Source organism: Poeciliopsis prolifica, unplaced genomic scaffold (genome assembly GCF_027474105.1).
Source record: "Poeciliopsis prolifica strain line A6 unplaced genomic scaffold, Auburn_PproV2 SCAFFOLD060, whole genome shotgun sequence".
In the NCBI taxonomy this organism is placed as follows: Eukaryota; Metazoa; Chordata; class Actinopteri; order Cyprinodontiformes; family Poeciliidae; genus Poeciliopsis; species Poeciliopsis prolifica.
The window spans coordinates 1,106,154-1,125,250 of NW_026562435.1; the positions used below are offsets into that span (position 1 = coordinate 1,106,154).

At 36.6% G+C, this 19,097-nt stretch overlaps 1 protein-coding gene across 1 annotated transcript in view; it reads right to left on the minus strand.

Moving 5' to 3' along the window:
• The window catches only part of tbl1xr1a (TBL1X/Y related 1a), a 43,591-nt gene that overhangs the window by 8,887 nt on the left and 15,607 nt on the right, over positions 1-19,097 (minus strand). The window contains exon 2 of the mRNA XM_055060489.1: positions 13,156-13,224. The gene's annotated coding sequence lies outside the window, so the exon portion shown is untranslated. The remainder of the gene's footprint in view (positions 1-13,155; positions 13,225-19,097) is intronic.

Below are 19,097 nucleotides of genomic sequence, written 5' to 3' on the forward strand. Positions count from 1 at the left end.
TAACACAAATACATATATTCCACTCAATATGGAATGCAAGTGTATTTTTTTTTCTTTTTATTGTAAGTTTTATACAAATCATAGTGATATATTGTTACCATCACCTATCACAATATTTATAAATATTATGATATGAATTTTGTACCATATTGCACATCTCCAGCTGTCCGACTTCTAAAAATATATAGGGAGTTGCAAAGTGAATAAAAAATAGGCTTGCAGCTATAAAACAGGTGAGTATGCAGATGATGTAATTTCCAGTAAAGTATAAAAAGGGAGAACTTTATTTAAAAAAAGAAACATTTTGATCATGTTGCTTTAGCAAACATGTAACACGACAATGCTGTTCAAGGATTGTTAGTAGAACAGGAGTCAATGATAAATTCACAGATCTTATTTCCACCTGTTGCCAACATATAATCCCTGGAAAATGAACAATGTGTTATTCTGGGATTAATGACAGAGTGTACCATCAAGTTCTGATGGTACAGAGTGCAGTTCCATCAGAACTTGAGCCGGCTGTTTCTGGAAGCAGTCGGGGTCATGGTGGTGTTAAACCTGAGCCACGTTTCTCAGTTATCGCTATACTTCCACTGTGTTCTCTGAGAAAATACCTGCCCAGCAAGTTGAAAGGTCAAACTCTGCTTCTTCCTTCAATCTACACACATGTATTATCCAAGGCCCGACTCAGGCTGGCTGCCGCAGCGTCAATGCAGTGTGTCTTTGGTTAATGTGATCACAGTTCCCTAGAGATCGTTCTGTCGCAACCAGTGACTAAACCAGAACTAAAACTAAAGAACACTCTGACGACACCTGCTGCGTACATGAAGGGAAAATTCTTTGTTCCTACATCTCATAAACATCTCAACAAATTTATTTCAATCAGACTGATGGAATCATAGAAAGTGAACCCTGGTTTGTGTTAACCATAAACTATAAAGTGCAGTTTATGGTCAAAGAACACAGTCACCACATTAACCTTGTAGGTCCTGTTTGTCCTGGTGAAGCAGCCCAGGGTCCGAGTGTGGAGAGCTCAGTCTGCTGCAGTGTCTGCTGGATGGTACAGGTCTGCTTTCTGTCCATCGTAATGTCAAGGTCTGGGGTTTCACAGCACAACAGTACACTCAGTGTACAACATCAGGTGTCATAATGTGGCTGCTTTTATAGCAGTAGCTTTTCTTCCTCTTCATGAGAGTCTGCTTTTCTTTGAGATTTTTTTTTCCCTAAAATACTGTTACAAAAAAAATAAAACTCAGTGTCCTGCTTGCTCTTTGATTCAGGTAGAATTTGTGAATCTGACCATCAATCACTGAAATACAGGATTATTTCCTCTTATAAATCTAAAAAAAAAAAAAATTACATAAAACTAAGGAACATGTGCATAAAATACAAAACGCAGCATCAGGTAAGATGCTGATGCTTGAGTTGTTTGTACACCCAGAAATTGTGAATTTTACTATATTTCTAAACATAAAAACAGTTTGATTGTTCAGTATTTCACCTACCAATAAAAAATCCAAGCCAGTAAAGTAATAATTTGGATTTCTGGTTAAGCTGGGTCAAACTTCCAATCTATTTAAAGCTTTTAGCATTTTTCTATGTAATAAATGGAATTTTTTTGAGAAAAGATCAGGAAAATACAGTATAAATTAGGAATTAGACAGTTGGTTACTCTTCATTGATGACCTAACGTAGTGAATGGAGTAGCAATACAAACAAATGGTTGCATTCAGTACACACACCATGTTAAATGATTAGTATGTTTGTGTGCTTATTTAAGAATAGGACATATTGACTTAATACTGTGACTGTTAGTCAGAGACAGCACCTTCACAGGAGAATAAAGCTGCCAATGCTGATGTGTGGACTCTGTATAACCTGCAGGACATCAAAGGAGAAAAGGTTATGTGTGCTTCTCTGACATGTTGGCTCAGCAGTGCCTAAGGATCTGCAGCTTGGACCATTGGTGGAAAGTGAGATTTAACTGTTTTCTATCAGGGTTTCCCCCAGTGTATTACAAGCATGGCAGGTGGCCTGGCTTGACTGTGAGTGAATATACATGTGTGAGCAAAGAATAACGTGCGGTGTGTGTTTACACCTCAAACACAATGGATGTTCAGGCTTTGCTCTGTGTCTGCTCTTGCAACTTTAATAAAGTTAAAGTAATTTAATCACACCAGCAGTCAATCACAGACAGGTCTATTTTTTAACCAGAGTATTCCCTTGATCCACTGGCTGATTACTTTATTAGGATTTAACTAAAGTCCAAAAATGTATATTTCTTTTAATTGTGTTTTTTAAGACTCTATAGTTGGTGTCTAACTATTGCCAATATTGTCTTCCAATTACAAATAATTGCCTAGTTATATTTTCTGCCAACTTTTAACATTTCTAATACAAAAAACACAGCAGAGAGCTGGTGGACTTCACTGGCACGACTACCACCAGGCTTATCTAGGTTTCTGGGGTACAGCCTCCAACTACTAGCCTTTGAGAAGTTAGTTAAAGTAAATAATATAGAAACAAAGACTGATGTTTACAGTCGTTGTGCTGACCACTATTAAGAGTTGCTAAACATAGTTTTAAAAAGTTAATTTTGTAACAACTCTCTCTGTGTCCAGACACTTAAAACTTGTTTCACAGTGATTGCTTTTTCACACATGGAGTGAAATCGCCTCTGAGCCTAATGTGAATATTTTATAACCCCTCCTGGCAGCAAGGCTACATGAAAACTGTTCTCATATCTCTGTCACAACAGATAACAGAATAAAACAATCCTAACTGGCTAAATCTCCATCATTTAATTAAAGTCTTACAACAACCAGAGATTGGATAACTACAAAACTCAGTGGTTTATATATATATATATATATATATATATATATGAATCATACAAACGATTCCAATTAAACAGTACAGTATATCTGATAGAGGCAGCAAATGTGAATGTCAAAACTGAAAATAAAGGGGATATTATCTATCTAATTAGTTAAACATCATTTCATCTTAAACAGTGACAAGGAGAAATAACCTAAATTAAAGCTGAATCAGTGTTTGCGGCCCTCACAGCTCGGTGCCGATCTGGTCTTGTGGCCACTGGCGCAGATAAAGCTCTGGCACTACCAACAAGTGTGTATCAAATTTCAGGATTGTCAGTCACGCCCTGTAAACATGCTCAAAAATCTTTATTTAATAACTATTAATCCCCAATTTCTTAACAGCATACTGACCAAAGATGAAGCTGATGGCTCAAAATCCCAGAGGAGTTTGCTGAAGTTCAATGTGTGTAAATACAAGAAATGGCCCAAATTTGCCCTCTGACCCAAAATGGCCACTGCCCCCATACATTTTAGGGAATGCCTCCAAGACTTTTTTTCTCTTGATTTGGGTGTCAATCTATGTATCGTATTCTAGATCTCTATGATATGTGCAACGTATCCCCTGCCATTATCAGGGGGGAAGCACCCCAACCCAACCTGATCCCCCAGGAGATCAGAAGAGGCGTAAGGCAAAGATATCAGCATTTCTTAACACTATCATGGTCTCAGGAACCACGATAGTGGATATCGTGATGCTCAGGAAGAGTGCAGCAAATGTCATGGGTGGACAGCGAGGACAGGTTGTCCCATCAGACTAGTCTTCCTTCAGTTTCTGAAACCATACAAAGGAAACCTTGTAAAAGTGAAAACAAGTCAGTGCAGTTCAAATGATCTTGTCTCTTAAGAACGCTGGAGGGTTAAATATGTCAAGTTTTGGGAGCAGATTGCACTCTTGCAAGTAGCAGGACTAACTGTTTTCACTGTTAGCAAAAAATAGTAGGAGTGCACTGATTTAAGTTTTCTAGTCAATCATCATTATTAAAACCTCACATGTTTCAATGCTTGTTTTGCATATTTATTTTTAAAAAAGCATATAAAAGCAGTAAACATTTTTTAAATTAATGCCAAGAAATGCACTGTAATGTAAAGGATCTGCCCCACAGATTTGAAAGCCCCCTTTAGCAGCAGCAGCAGAATGTTATAATTAGATCCAGGCTTTGTGTAGCCATCCAGCAGCTATTTTTAAACGACTATTTTTCTGTTCCCCGTCCTCGACCCAGTTTGAGCTGCAGAGACCGTTCAGGCAGTGATAACTTCAACGCTGTAGTCAGCAGCGCTGTCTGTGGAACACTGAAACTTTGTAAACAACAAGCTGCATTTCCCTTCGCTGCAGTGGCGCTGTGGAGCCACAAACTGCAGCAGCAGCTCTGTTCACAGCGTGGGGACAGTGGGGAGAGGGGAATCTCTGTCTTTGAATCCTAACCTCATCTTCTCCTCCCTTCTCCCCTCCTCTCCTCTCTCTGAGACAACTGCCAGCAGCAAACTGGTGAGTACAACTCAATCCACCCCCGCTTCTGGAGCCACACAAAGACCAATCCATCAGCAGGAGGAGGAGGAGGACCAGGACACATTTCAACACTTGATAAAGAACAACAGAAGATATGAAATGACTACAATCAAAACCAATTCTGAAAGAGGTCATGTATGGTCTTACTGAGCTGAAACTTAAAATTTTACCTAGCGAATCCAGAAATCTGTTATAGAACATGAGTGGTGTAGAAGGAGTCTGTAAATAAACTGGCTTATGAATGCACTGCACCTCAGTGGCTTTTATTCGCTTTATTTTCCACACTGTGTTTATCTGAACCATGTTATCACAACAACAGAAGTTATTTTCTTCTGTGAAATATAAAAACTCAGTCACATTTAACTTGATGTGGTTAATGACCATTTTGCTTTATTACCAATTAACTGATGTCCTAACAGAAAGTATTTCACACCTTCTGGTCCAGTAGACTGGGTTTGATTGGGGACCAAAATTGCAACATTTTCAGCTGGTGTGGTTTGCCTTCACATTGCACTGTGTCAAACAATCTAATTGAACTAATTGTTCCTTCCATTGCCTCTGGTGGTGCTGCACCAAGAACTGCTGATGGAAACAACATAAAAACCTTTGAAGTTTCCTGCTTCCCAAAATGTAAATGAAAATGGCATATCAGATTTTAGCAGTTGAAGGACTTCTTCATTGATATACATTACAATGAAGAAATTTAGCTTTCAGCTGACTGGCTTTCAGTGACAACAGTGACAATCCTGCAGGCGCCATTACTATGGATTAAATCATGTTGACTGTGGGATGAACAGGAATCTCAAAAATGGTCGTAGGTGCCCTTATTTCTTGCCCAATTTCTATAAAATATGGTTTAATTTAAAGCTGAGAAATTTGCTGATGTTTTGATTTGTAAAGTTTGTATTTTCCCAGAATACAAATCTATAAGCAGTTTTTTTTCTGCCAGTCCTGTCAAGACAAAAAAGAGAACTGAGCAAAATCATCTTTTTTATTAGTCAATCATTTAATTTGACATAATTTCCAGTGTTAAAATTAGCATGTTAAAATTTTAACTATGATTCCTATGAAATATTTATATGACTATGACTGTTGTTCACCATGTTCTAGAAACAAACAAGGATTTTTTTTTGTAATTTATTCAAGTTTTATAAGTTACAAATGCTACAGCGTACCACAGCACGGGAAGTAAAGCTATAAAAAGGTTTAAAACAACTTTAACCAATTCTATTCTGCTTTTCTAAGTTGTAGCCCTTAAAATAATGGTTTACCAGCATGTTGCTCTGTTTTCTAACAAGAGAATTCTTTGTTGTCACAATTACTGAATTTATAACATTAAATGTGACTAAAAAAACCATTTTAGTTTGGCATTTTTGTCTAATTACAAACAGTAAGTCCATGCCATTATACTGAATACTAAAGTTTTACTGAAGTTTTTCTACCTAAATCTATCAGTTTCCTGATAGAGGTAGGTCCCTCCTTAAGAATGTCTTCTTGCATTATTTGAAGGTGTTGTGCAACATTTACCAAACACATCAGTGATTAAGCCTGAAAGAGTCCGTCTCGTTCATCACACCAGTAGATGTTTGCTTTAAGGGGAAACAATTAATAAACCAGCAATTTGTAGAAAAATATTTTCTAAATTTAATAAATTGCAGCAACAAGACACAGTTGCACAAGCTCCATAAAACTGACAAAATTCCATCCATGATTAGCATGATTTTGTCTGATGTGATGAGAATCGTTAAAGACTTTACCTGAGGTCATCGGGGCACACCGTCCTTCATGTTTTAAACTGGCCCGTGATCCAGGTCTACATCTCCAATAAATGAAGCCTGTTCATGCAGGGAAACACCTAAAACATGCTGGACCAGAGAATCCACTAACCTAAACTACCTCTATATTGTTCATGTGGTCTTTAGGGTTCTCAGTGGGAAAAAAAAAAAAAAAAAAAACTAACTGAGCAACTGATGAGAGACAGAATTCTTTAAAGCCCTGTCAGAAAATATTTCCATAAATTGAATTAACAATAATAAATCTGCACATGAACCAACTGCAAGTTTCTGACATGAATGTGATTTTGGATGTGTACTGAGTTTCTAAGTTGGCAAAAGCAGGTTGTCTTTTGTTAACTGTAAATGTGCAGACATAACCCAATGGGCGCGTCTGTCAGTCAGCAGAGGAACAGGGGACGGTGACTGAATTTCAGATCTTTGTTGAGGTAAAAATAAGATCAGTCGATCAGATCGGTTTCAATGGCTGACCACCAATGTCAGATAATTATTCATCAGTGAATCCCTCGATAAAGTATGATGATGAATGAACTTTCCTGGTCATTAATACTGAAGAAAGAAAAAGTCACTGAGCAGATTGCAGTTGTATTAGTGAAGCTGAATTTTTAACATTATTTGGAAAGGGAGACAAAATTATGCAATTTCAAGGCTTTAACAACTTATTGTGGGATTAGTGTGACTAGCAAGGATTAGCCATGTCTAAAATGACAAAGTCAAAAATCAGTGACAAAGAATTTTCTGAAGAAAAAGCAGATCATACTTTCATTGAGTTATCTGACAGGTTTCACACTTTTGAATACAAAGGATAAATTCAGAGCATAGTTCCTCATCTTGCTCTGTGCTGATATGAATAAAGCGAACTGACTAGTTTCCACTGAATTTAAATGCTCGATCTATAGGATATGTCTCTCATTAAGGTGGATTCCACGGCTGGCTTGTTTGATCAAACTTAGAATTTGTTTTCTGTTCCGAGTCAATAATTTGGTGGTGCATTACTTTCTGTAGTAGCACCCCACAAATCTGCTCGGTACTATTTACAGCTTCTGACTGAAGCCTGATGGTTTGGATCCAGTTTTAACAAGAAAAATGTATGTCTCTCTTGCCAAACCAATTCCAAACTGAAACCACACATTGCCAGTTAATAATGGTGATTTTTGATTCGAACCACAGAAAGTCTTGAATGTTTTTTTCAAACATGACTACATATCATCTGGAGCTCTTGGCATTGTGTGGAGAATGCTCCTTTTTATGTTTGTGGCGCTGTTCTTCTTGAAAAACAATACAAATATCTGCTGTGATGAAGTGATCTGAAATGTTAAAGATGCACCTGTCCACTGAAGGCTTGTGCTTTTTATATGTTTGTTGATTTTTATTCAGCTTTCAAATATTGTTCATTAAAATTATAGTTTAAGCTTGTGTAGGCGAAATGGGGTAAAACAGCATTAGAATTTTGTATTTACCATAAATTTATTTGATAATCTAAAGAGCATTTCCAAAAAAAAAAAGAAAAAAAAAAAAAAGAACTTCTAATGTACAGAACAACTGGCATTTGATAAATATATTCTATATAATATATGGAGTATGTTGTGTTTTTAAGCGTTATTAGAGGTGGAATTCCATTAAGATTTTTCTGGGGTTTTTTCCATTAAAGTTAGGAAGATAGAGCACATCAACCCAGTTCTAAAGTCCTTCCACTGGCTCCCTGGAGCTCACAGAATAGACTTTAAAATACTGAACAGTTTAGCACCACGAAACATTAAAGATCTGCTGTTGTATCAACCTTCCAGACCTCTCAGGTTTTCTGGTTCTGTTTCTCCATCTCCAGAACCAGAACCAAACATGGAGAAGCAGCTTTCAGCTGTTGTGCTACACATATCTGGAACAAAACTGCAAAGCAGCCAAAACACTGAGTTTAAGTATGAACTAAAAACCCACCTGTTTAGAGCTGCTTTTGAAACTTTATAAATGAAACAATCAACATTCTGATGTGTAACGATTGCGCTTGGTAATTGAGGACTGTGTGTTCTACAACTTTGTATTTTTTATGATGTTATAAAGCACTTTGAACTGCCATGTTGCTGAAATGTGTAATGCAAATAACCTTGATTGGTTGATTGATAAAGTTGACCACAGGGTCTGTAATTAAATAACTGCAATAAATCACAAACCATTGACAAAATAAGAATCTGTTTCAATTCTAAAATCTTTACTACTGCTAAATTACTGAATAAATAATAATGTTGGGTGACTAGACCAGAGTATAAATTACCGGCGGTAGGCTGTGCCATTCGCCATTTGTTTTTTTAAGAGTGATTTTTCTTTCTTTATCTTTTGCCTGTATTACTTTCTTAATCACAGTAATAATGCTTGATTGACACCAAAAGAAACAACTAACGGAAAAAACAGCTAATGCCATTTTTAATGGGCTACATAAACTTGTTCCAGTTGTAAGCAACATTTTTATTTTTCCCAGGGTCCCTTCAAGTGCAACTGCGATTTATTTATTGAACCTGGTTCAGAAAGCTAGTATTCTGAATTCAGAAAATACCTTTTTTTAAATAAATGCAAAGACAAAGCCTATTCTAAATCAGATTCAAAGCGTAACAGAGCAGCTTTTACCAACTTCAAGCCTCATGGTGTTAACATGGCCATGAAGAATAAGACTGAGAAAATAAAGATATGAAATAAACATTGCTTAAAAACAGAGAAGTAGTTTGTCCCTTTTGCATTTAGTGGTTCAATAAGCTCATTACCATTATGTTCTGAAAAATATATTTCTTAGTATTATTTGTGACCAAACATGTTATATCAGCAATATAATTTTACCTTTTATCTAAAAAAAAAAATCCTGAATTATTTCGATTTTCTATGTCATGAACCACTGTGTTTTATTTCAGTCATGTTCTTGTCCTGCTTTGCTCAATCCCCAGTGTTAATTATTGCTAGACATGTCTTTCCATATAATTTTATTCCACTGCATTTGGTTATTAGTTTATTCTTGCAATTGTTCTTTGACATCAGGAACTGACTAGTTCAGTAAGCAAAGAAAGCATGACGGGTAGAAATGCTCAAATGTATGGCTTCACTTTTCAAAAAGCGATGCAAATTATGGCTGTTGAAATAGTTGCAACACAAAGTACAAGGCCAGCAGTAGAAACACGTCTAGTTTGAGAAAGCAGCCAAGCACAAGATTTTTCTTAAGACTGAAGAGTGCACAATTTTTGACAGCCACAGACCGACAACTCTAAGAGTTGTAGAAAGGTGGATTCAGTCGCACGTGTCAGTGACTGAATCTGTAGCCAGCAACATGGAAGAACAAATGTTTAATACATCTGGTGATGGTGATGGTGATGGTGACGACATTTACGATGCAAGTGAGGGGAAATGATGAATAGAAATGCACTGAGCTGGATTATAATTTGTACAATAAGACAAAACGCTCTGTGTCACAAACAGACACAGCAGTTCCATTTAGAGCGCTGACCCGGCCAAGAACACTTAAAGTGACTTAACAAAACTCGTAAAAATATTTTTAATGGCAATCGAACTAAAACTGGAAGCTACATGACGTTCACCCGTCTTCTAGCTTCTGTAGAGTTCCTGGTCTCTTTATGTGACAGATTGTATTGGCAGGGTTCTCCCTGCCTCACATGCCCCATTTGGGGTCAACAAGGAGAAGTGTGTGTCAGTGACAGATGGTGCCATGCAGGCTATGCCAGCAAGGCTCACTTGATGAGCAGTTAAACCTGCTCTGCATTCTGCAGGTTAGCTGAAGCACAGCCACTCAATCACACATGCTTTCCTCATACTGAGCTAGCTTACATTAGCAGTCACTTTAGCCATCTCTTTAAAAAGGTTAGAGAGAAACAAGTTGTGGGGCTGCTTTGGAATTTCTTGATTATTAACAAAAAGAAAGAAAAAAAATGGATATTTTTGTTGTATCAAAGCTTTGAATAAGCTTTTCATGAACCAATGAGCTGCTCACAGTTGTAAAAATAATATATTGTTACCAAAAATATACATCACAGCAGCTGTCCGAAAGTACACCAAGTGAATAGAGCTCAGGACAGGATACAGAAAAAGACAGAACAATCGGCCAAACACGCAATAATTCAACCAGAAAAATTACGAAGAGAAGACAACAGAAAGAAGACTTGCAAATATTTAGTAATCTGCACATTCTGGAAATAATCTAATCCAAATATTGTAAAGGATTTCTAAAAACCTGAAGTTAACCCGGGAGTTGCAGCAGTAAATATCATTTTTGGCTCAAGAAAATAAATGTAATTAGTGACATCTGATCTCTTTAATCTTTTTGTTTCCACACCCATTACATTTTTTAAAAAGGACATTTCAAAATAGTCCTATCAGCGTTATTATGAGTGCATGCCTCCAGAAAGCCATTGTTTTATCAACCTGGACAAGAAGCTGGTTTTTAACAGGCCAATTTAAAACTAACATACTTCACACTAATGAATTTCAGACTTTTCAAGGATGCATTGTCATCCATAAAGTAGGGATGCACCAATATGAACATTGGCCAACATCAAAATCAAAAATTATTGCTGCTAAGACTTATAACTGATATCTACCAAGGTTATACCACACCACTGGGTGTTATAGCTCTGGGTTTCAAGTTTGAAAGTTGTTTTGCATCACTATTACTTGCCCAAACGAAAACTACATGATCAATATCCTTCACCTCTACATTACATTCATCTTACCATTACATAAATGGTAAGATGATGGAAATAAACATTAGTTCTTTACTATTGGCTCATTATGTAAAAAAAAAAAAACATCAGCCTGTTCTGATGTCAGTGCTGACATATCATGTATTCCTATTATACAGGAGAGGGGAGTGCAAATGTCACCCCCGCAAGATGCTGCCCTGGCTGCCCATGTTGCCCATATCAGAAACCACCACTGCAGAAGCTAACAAGACAAAAGCTCTTAACTTTGTTGAAAAATGGAGCAAAAGCTGAAAACTTCCAAAGATATACATTTCTAACTGTAAGTCATACCTTTTAAGAGTATGATGGGACGTTCAAGAGTGTTTAAATTCTTTTGAACGTCTCTATACCTTGACTCCAGGACTGTTTTTTTACGACTTAGCTTGATAACGCTCTGCACTCACATCAACAGCTGTTGTTATTTTTATTTCATTTTAAATCATCTAATGGAGAATGCAATAGATAAATACAACTGATGGAAACAAGGTTGTGGTTTTTATATTTCATGGAGCAGAAGAGAATTTTTGTTTCTGCAGTTTTCAATGTTTTAACAAATATTAATTATCCCTTCTTTATGTTTCTTAATTGTTTTACATTGTTTTTAGCATTACTAATTGCACTTTATAAACCATTTGACAGAAGGTTTGTTGCAGTTTATTTCTGCATGTTTGACTAAGGTAGTCAGCCTGTTGTTTTTGCCAGTTATTTTATTGTTAATGTTAAGTTAGTAGTAGGAAGCCATTTCCCACTAGTTGGCTGTTCTACTCTTAATTGAGCCAATTGAACAAATTAAAATTGTGTTGTTTTCACATGTTTGACCAAGCTCTGGAAGCTTTTGGTAGCTACCGAATCTCCCAGATTATGCCCTTTGTTTTGTGTCGTTTTAACAGCTTTACTGTGGTAATCTGTTAATTATCCAAGCACACAGCAATAATCTATTTTAAGTATCAACGTGACAAACCAGAAGTGGTGCAACAGTCAAACAAACAGGAAGCCAGAGGCAATCAGTTGACCATAAACAAATCTATTACAACGCATTTCAGGACAAGAGGTTGTAAATCAGGTTATCTGTGGAAGCACCCAATCAGCTGCCAGAGCTGCATAATACTTTAATACAGATGGAAACAAATGTGCCTTATTCAGCAAGACTGACTCATGTAAACACTATTGTGTAAATTTGGATCATTTCCAAAAAAACACCCTTACCCTCAGTCATTATTATATCACCAATTTTAGCTGATTTTAAAATGAACTTTGAAGGTTGAAGGTGGCGTACAAATCAGTTGTCTTCTCTGTTGCAGCACGAGCAAAAAAAGGCCCAGATTAAACAAAGGGACAAAACATCTAGCACTATGAACATTCCTCTATTTGGTAGCTTTAATTAGTCTTCATGCTAATCTTTGCTTAGGCCATGGGCTCATCTTTTACTTGAATTAGCAGAAACAGCTCAACATTCTAATGTAAAACTGCAGATTTACATTAGATGACTATAACTATATACTAACATAACTATTTTTCAGTTATATTGTAGCAGTTAGAAGGTACCACTTAAATAATGACAGCAGAATTACAGAATGTAAAGTAATAAAAACAGTGACTGTATTTCTAAACTGCGTTAGAGTTAAAAAAATATATATATTGTCAAATTTACTCTGAAAGTCAAACAGATCAGACCCATGAATCTGCAGCGAATTAGGCGTTTTGAAATGCAGTACATAAAGGTTCACTTTTTCCACATTTTGTTATGTTACAACCTTATTCCAATTCCTTTGATCTCATGCTTGGTGTTAGCTCTCTCACCTGCCCAGTGGGACTGCCTGTAGAAAGCTGTGTGCCTTAACAAATTAAGTCCAATCAACTGAATTTACCACATATTATCTCCATTTAAACAGCTCAATTTCAAGCTTTATGACAAAGGCTGTGAATACTTAGGTGAATGTGATTTCTTTGTTTCCTATTTTCAATAGATTTGTAAAAAAAAAAAAAAAAAAGCATTGTCATAAAGGGGTCTTTATGTGTAGAATTTTGATTTAAGAAACTAATTTACAATGTGGAATAAGGCTGTACCATAATATATAGGAAAGGTGAAGCACTGTGAATACTCTGTGGATGCCATAATCCTGCACTGACCATGTTTAACCAGTAAGCATGGAGGTCCCTCTATGAGCAGCACTGTTTACAGTGAACTAACACACATTGGCAAACAGTAACAGTAAACAGAGAGGTTTAACAGCCAGACTCACCCCAGCAGTAAGTCTGTATTCACCACCACTATGATCAGTCAGTCAGGACTTGGACCAGGGGTTCAGAACCTGCCGCAAAGACAAGAATCAACAGTTAGAGCAAAGCAATATGGGTAATGGATGGATGCAGGGAGCAAAGGGTTAGTTTGGATTTTTATTTTTTTTTTTACAAAAATATCAGCAAGAGGTTCTTGGAAATTAAAATATGGCCCTTCAACAGCGCAGCTAGACACCACCATCTTACACAATTGAGGTTTTAATTTTACATTTAAATGTGAACATTTAAAATCTTACAATTTATCTTTCCTGAAAATATTCAATCAAATTTAGTAGCACTGACATTCTTAAACAAATATTAAAATATTGAATTAGTTTCTTATGTTCCAAGTTAAAATTGTAGCATTTACCCTAAGCCTTTAGCGGCTGCTTAGTTCATTTTTGCCTTGGGTCGGCTCTAAATGTGATCAGCATCACATTGTGTTTTCACCAAAAAAATGTTTTAATAGTATTTTTTGTTTGTTCTTTTTAAGACTTTATACTTGCGTTTTTAATTGTAGGCAAATAGGGCTGTTGTAAGCAATTATTTTAGTAATCATGTTTTCTATCGACTATCCTGACAATTAATAAGTAATTTAATGAAAATAAAAAAATAAAGTAAATTTAAACATGATTCATGATTTAATGTTTCATATTCCTGAACTGAAGAACAGCAAAAATTCATTTCAATAGGTGGGGTTCCCTGAAAACTGACATCTAATTGGCTGCTTCAAACACCAAGTCTTTGGGTCAGTATTTTCACTGGAAAAGAGGAAATAACATCAATGAATTGTTGTAATTGATCTACTAGAAACTCTAGGTGAGCAATTCCAGCCTCCAGAGCTCTATAATTTGAAATGTTTCAAACTAGAGCAATGGTAATATATGAAATTTTTAAAATAAAATTAACATATTTAATTGAGGCACGTCAAAATTATTTTTTATGTTATTTCTGTATTTATTTCTCATTTTAATAAATGAATAATATTTAAATATTTATTTTATTCACTGTTCATTGTAATTTCCATAGTAACGGAAAAGGCTGATACAGAGAACCTTTGGAAATCAAAAACTTTAGCAACAATCCACATTATCTAGAAGCCATGCATGGAAATAACAGTTTTAGACAAGTTAACATAACAGATAAAATGTTGACTCATATGCCTCAATAGTTTATCTTCATTCTTTATGTTGGGTAAAACTATTTGTAGAAAATATAAAAAAAATAAAATTAAATTAAGAAAAAGACACTGTCTCAGAAAACTCAGCGGCTGACACAGGCAGCAGCCATTGTACCCGACTAGAAAGAAATATTGTTGCCGTCTGAAGCAGCACAGCTCAACGTCATCAAATGGAAAATCATCGCTCACTAATGTACTGACCTGAATGCTAAAATGCTTACAGTTCCAGCCAGCAGCACAGGGGTATTGAATGGTGTGACATCACGTCTGATTCTACCACAAAACATGTCTTCAGTTAAAATCTCTTGGATTTTATTCTCCATATTTGAAGAGTGAAAAATATGAAGCAACACTGCCCTGAGAATACCTAAATGTCCACCAATCAGTGAAACCATGATCAAAGCCAGGTAATTATTACAGACAATCTGAACATGCTGGTTTTTTTCTGGCATCCTTCTGCCTTGCTTCCCTGTTTTCCCTGACCTGAATTCCCTCTGTACCATTTTAGTCATTTTTTCCATTCATTCCTTGATCTTTTCCCCTCCTCAGGTTTCCAGCCTTCAACAGTGTTGGCAGTCTTGCAGATAAAAGCCAGAAATACAGTTAACCACTCAGAAGCCAGCGGGAGGAACTGGTTGTGGCTACAAATGTTTCTGTGTTTAAAGCTGCAGTGTACTTGGTGGAGGACACTGACCTGGCATGCCAGGAATGAGCTTTGTAAGTAGAATAAAGCTTTAAGATACTTAGCTCCAATCAAGACATCCGTGAGGTCAGCCCAACAGTGGATGCTACAGAGGTACAATGACACACTACTGAGGCATATGAAACCATTCCAGGTCTTACTGGCTGTGCGTTTTCATAAAGAGAAGTCATGGTTTCCCCCAGTATATAATAAGCCTGGCAGGCCAGGCTAATATAATGTGTCAGACATCAAGCTGCAACGGCGTGCAAGGCAATACGCTCAGGCGCCAGTGGTGTGATTGGTTCGCGCTTTGTGGCCCATTAAATGCATCAACTATAAACCATATTTTAGGAATAATTCTGGTTCGCCAGTGAAACGCTCTGCACAATGGAGACCCTTGCAGTCCGACTCATTAAAAAAAATGAATAAATGAGCAATCTTTTTAAATTATTATTATTATTACTATTATCATAAAAACAAAAACAAGCAATGCTTAGCCTGACGGAGACTTATAATACACTGGAGGAAACCCTGTACAAGTTAACAGTATGAGCTTCATTTTACTGAAACAAAAGATGCCAACGGAAATCTGACTGAGGAAGCAATGAGTCACACTACCCTGTTTCCAAGGTTCTTTTCCTGAAATGCTGTTTGATTTAGACCAAACATGTTCTCTGCCCTGGTGTCCAAATAATTCAGTCCAATTCATTTGTCAAAAGAACAGTTTTCTCCATGCCAAATTTTAGACTACTCTTTCTGGTTTTCTTAAAGAGTTAAAGTTTTCTCTTGTAGTCTCTTTCTGATTGTCCAATCATAAACTTCCATATCAAGAAGAGCAAGAGACTGATGTGTCCTGTGATAATATTTTAGGCTTTTGGGAAACTCCTAGCATCCTGCTTTCAGTGTGAAGTTGCTTAGATGACCAGACCTCACCATCAAATCCCTTTTGATGCTGAGGCACTTGAATGACAATTGATTATCATTCAGACGGTTACAAATCGATTATTTATGGAGCAACACAACCCACCCCTCAATCCTAACCATACAACAATACTGCCAGTCAAAACCTTTTAAATCAACAAAAAATATAATTTATGAGAGCAGGGCAATAAAGCAATTAGAATAATTCATTGTGAAACAGGAAACCTTAAATAAAAAGTAGGTGCTTCTTTAGCTGCCTAATTTTCCTTTGGAACCAAAGTATCCGAGTTCAAATTCTGGTCTAGACAATCTAATTTCTGATCTGTTCGCTCCTCAACACGAGAAGATCAGGGATATTTCCAGTGAGCAATACATCTCCGTTCGGTGTTGTTTGGTACACTATGTTGCTCGTGTTCACTGTGAAAGCAGCCCATATAAACATGCATGGTGAAGGTTGTAGGTACAGGGGACAATGGTATGCTTAGGATGGACCTACTAGTGTTGAACATAGTCTATTGAGTGACAGAAAAATACCACTGCTGGCAACAAGTGGAGACATACTAGTGTGCCACATTTGTTGTCACACTAGTATGACTTTACATTAGGCATTTGGGATTAACTCTTGCTCTCCAGAGTCCAACCGGCTCTCATGAATATGCCGGATTTAAAATGATGATTTAAACCACATCGAACCATGTTGTACCATTCAGTGAAAACAAGGCAAAATCTCTTGTTATTCCTTTTCTAATGAAACACTAAGGCTCTGTTTGTACCATTTTCTGTCCTAAATTGTGCAAATTAAAACTGAAAGCAACTTTGAAGTTTTAAAACCAGAGCTCCATGATGCCACCAACCTCCAGCTACTGATTAGAGCAGTGTTTTGCTCTGGCCTAGCGTAGCATGTTGGTACAGATGTCATTCGGTTAATCTGCACCAGGGTTGATTCGTACAGCAATGGAAGGCTTATTGGTGTTCAGTTTATGCAATTCAAATGCAGCAAAGGATTCCCAGAAGATGAATGTGATACAAAGACATGACTGTTTATTATTTAGTTGTCGAAGCAAGAGCACATACTCTGATGATTCAACTAATTAGTTGTACTTAGGAGCTTGTTGTTTTTTCAATTTGTGCACCAAGTTTGAAATTAAAAGTATACATTTGATCCATATCATAATCATATTTTACATAAAGAAACAAAATGTAGTAAAAATCAGTGTGCGTGATTACCAAAAGTGTGAATGAAAGAGAAGGTGGAGCAAGTCACTACAATAATCTGAGTGGCATCATTTTTCGATTTAGTCTGTGTGTGTCTGGTCAGCAAGAAGCCAACGGTCACTTCAGCTTTACACCAACGTTACACTTTCAGACCTTTTCTGAGGTGGATAAGATCAATAGATAAGGTCAGTTTCACATGTAAGTAAGTATTGTGACAACCTAAAATTAAGAAAATTGGGTCAATTTATTAGTACACCCACAATTTCCATAGCAACCTGTCTGCATTTAATTTGCTTGAAGCTCTGCTTCTCTTAGTACTCATGGAATGGAAGACTGCCCCTCCTCTCAGGCAGAACATTCCGCCTTGTGTAGATTTTTCTTTTAAACCAGGTGATCTGAGAAAGCATCGAAACACTGTTAGAAATGTGAGGAGACCTTCAGGATTTACAGTCTTCTTTGTCAGATGTTTGACTAGGAGACAGATTACTTGTCTGGATCAAAGAGAGACGATCAGGAAAAGAAAACAGGACTTTTGGCACGAATCTCTGGAAAAAATTTTAGGTTATAGATACTGAAACTCTTTGGGTTCAAAAGATACAAACAATCTTCTCAACATTACTCATTTATTTTAAAATCGAGAAAGTTCTGCTTTTTGTATCAAAGTTCAGCTCTCTGAATGATGTGCTGCCTCTGCTCGACTTGCACTTTAGAAGTAGACCATTACTGTGTGCTGTTGAGCAAGCTGTTTTTGTTTATGGCATGTTTAAACTGCTTTCAGATTCCCGGTGCTTCCTGTGCCATTATCCAAGGAGGATGCCCCGCTCCACAAAAAAGATCATGGCGCAAAGTAATATAAGGCTCTGTCCCTACATGTGACTCTTCTACTTTTGGCGCAGGATGAATACAAAAACCATGACATGCATCAAAAAATCCAGTCCTCCTCTGATTTGGATGAGTGACAGGAAATGCCCCATTTAATGAAAACACACTGAAAGAAGATGAACTCAACTCACAAACTGCTCATATAAAATACATTTAAAGACACAGTATTTGTGGAATTACAGAAACATTTATAAGTAGAATTCACATGTTGACAACTTTTTATCAACACAAGATGGACACACTTTGGATAACACCTTAGGATATAATCATTACCAACAAGTAAATGATGTTAAACCAACATCAAGCTCAAAATGGAGCACAGAACTGGAGAAATCTCAAACAGGGAAACGTCTGCGCTAATAAAGCAATAATATGGCTATCTTTCATGCCGATTTGCAAACAGTTACGGGAGGAAAATATGTTCACCCAGGAACTGTCCCGACTGCAGTGGACAAAGACTGAGAACATGACTACATCTGCTTTCAGGCTCTTTTAGGGGCAAATAAATACTCCAAAAAAAAAAAAACAAAGAGTTATCCTCTTTGTAGTTCTGACCCTCGTTTAGGAACAACTGTAGTTATTTATTAAAATTTTCATCCTAAAACAGTCATTTCAACACTTCAGTTTAACACTGATATTTTAAAAAAGGAAAACTCATGTTTTCTAAAACCTGAGTTTTAGAAAACATGAGTTTCATGAGTTTTTTCTGTTTTTACCAAACTCCAAAGAATGGCTGGCTGGAGGACGAGATTAAAGTAAGAAGCCCTTTTGAGCCCCAGATCACAGGTTGTCGTCTATTTGTTCTCATCTCAAAATCTTGAAATCCTCTAATTCAGCTTTCCGACTGCATTTCTAGTTTCATTCTACAACATAAACTGTGCTACTTCTTTTTTTTTTTTTTTTCCAGATTTAAAAATGGGGAAAGATTTTCCACCACTAGCTGCGAGCTGTACCAAAAACAGAAAACCGAGGTCCAGTATTCTTTACAGTTTAAGACAGGTTTACAAGAAATCTAAAATAACTAC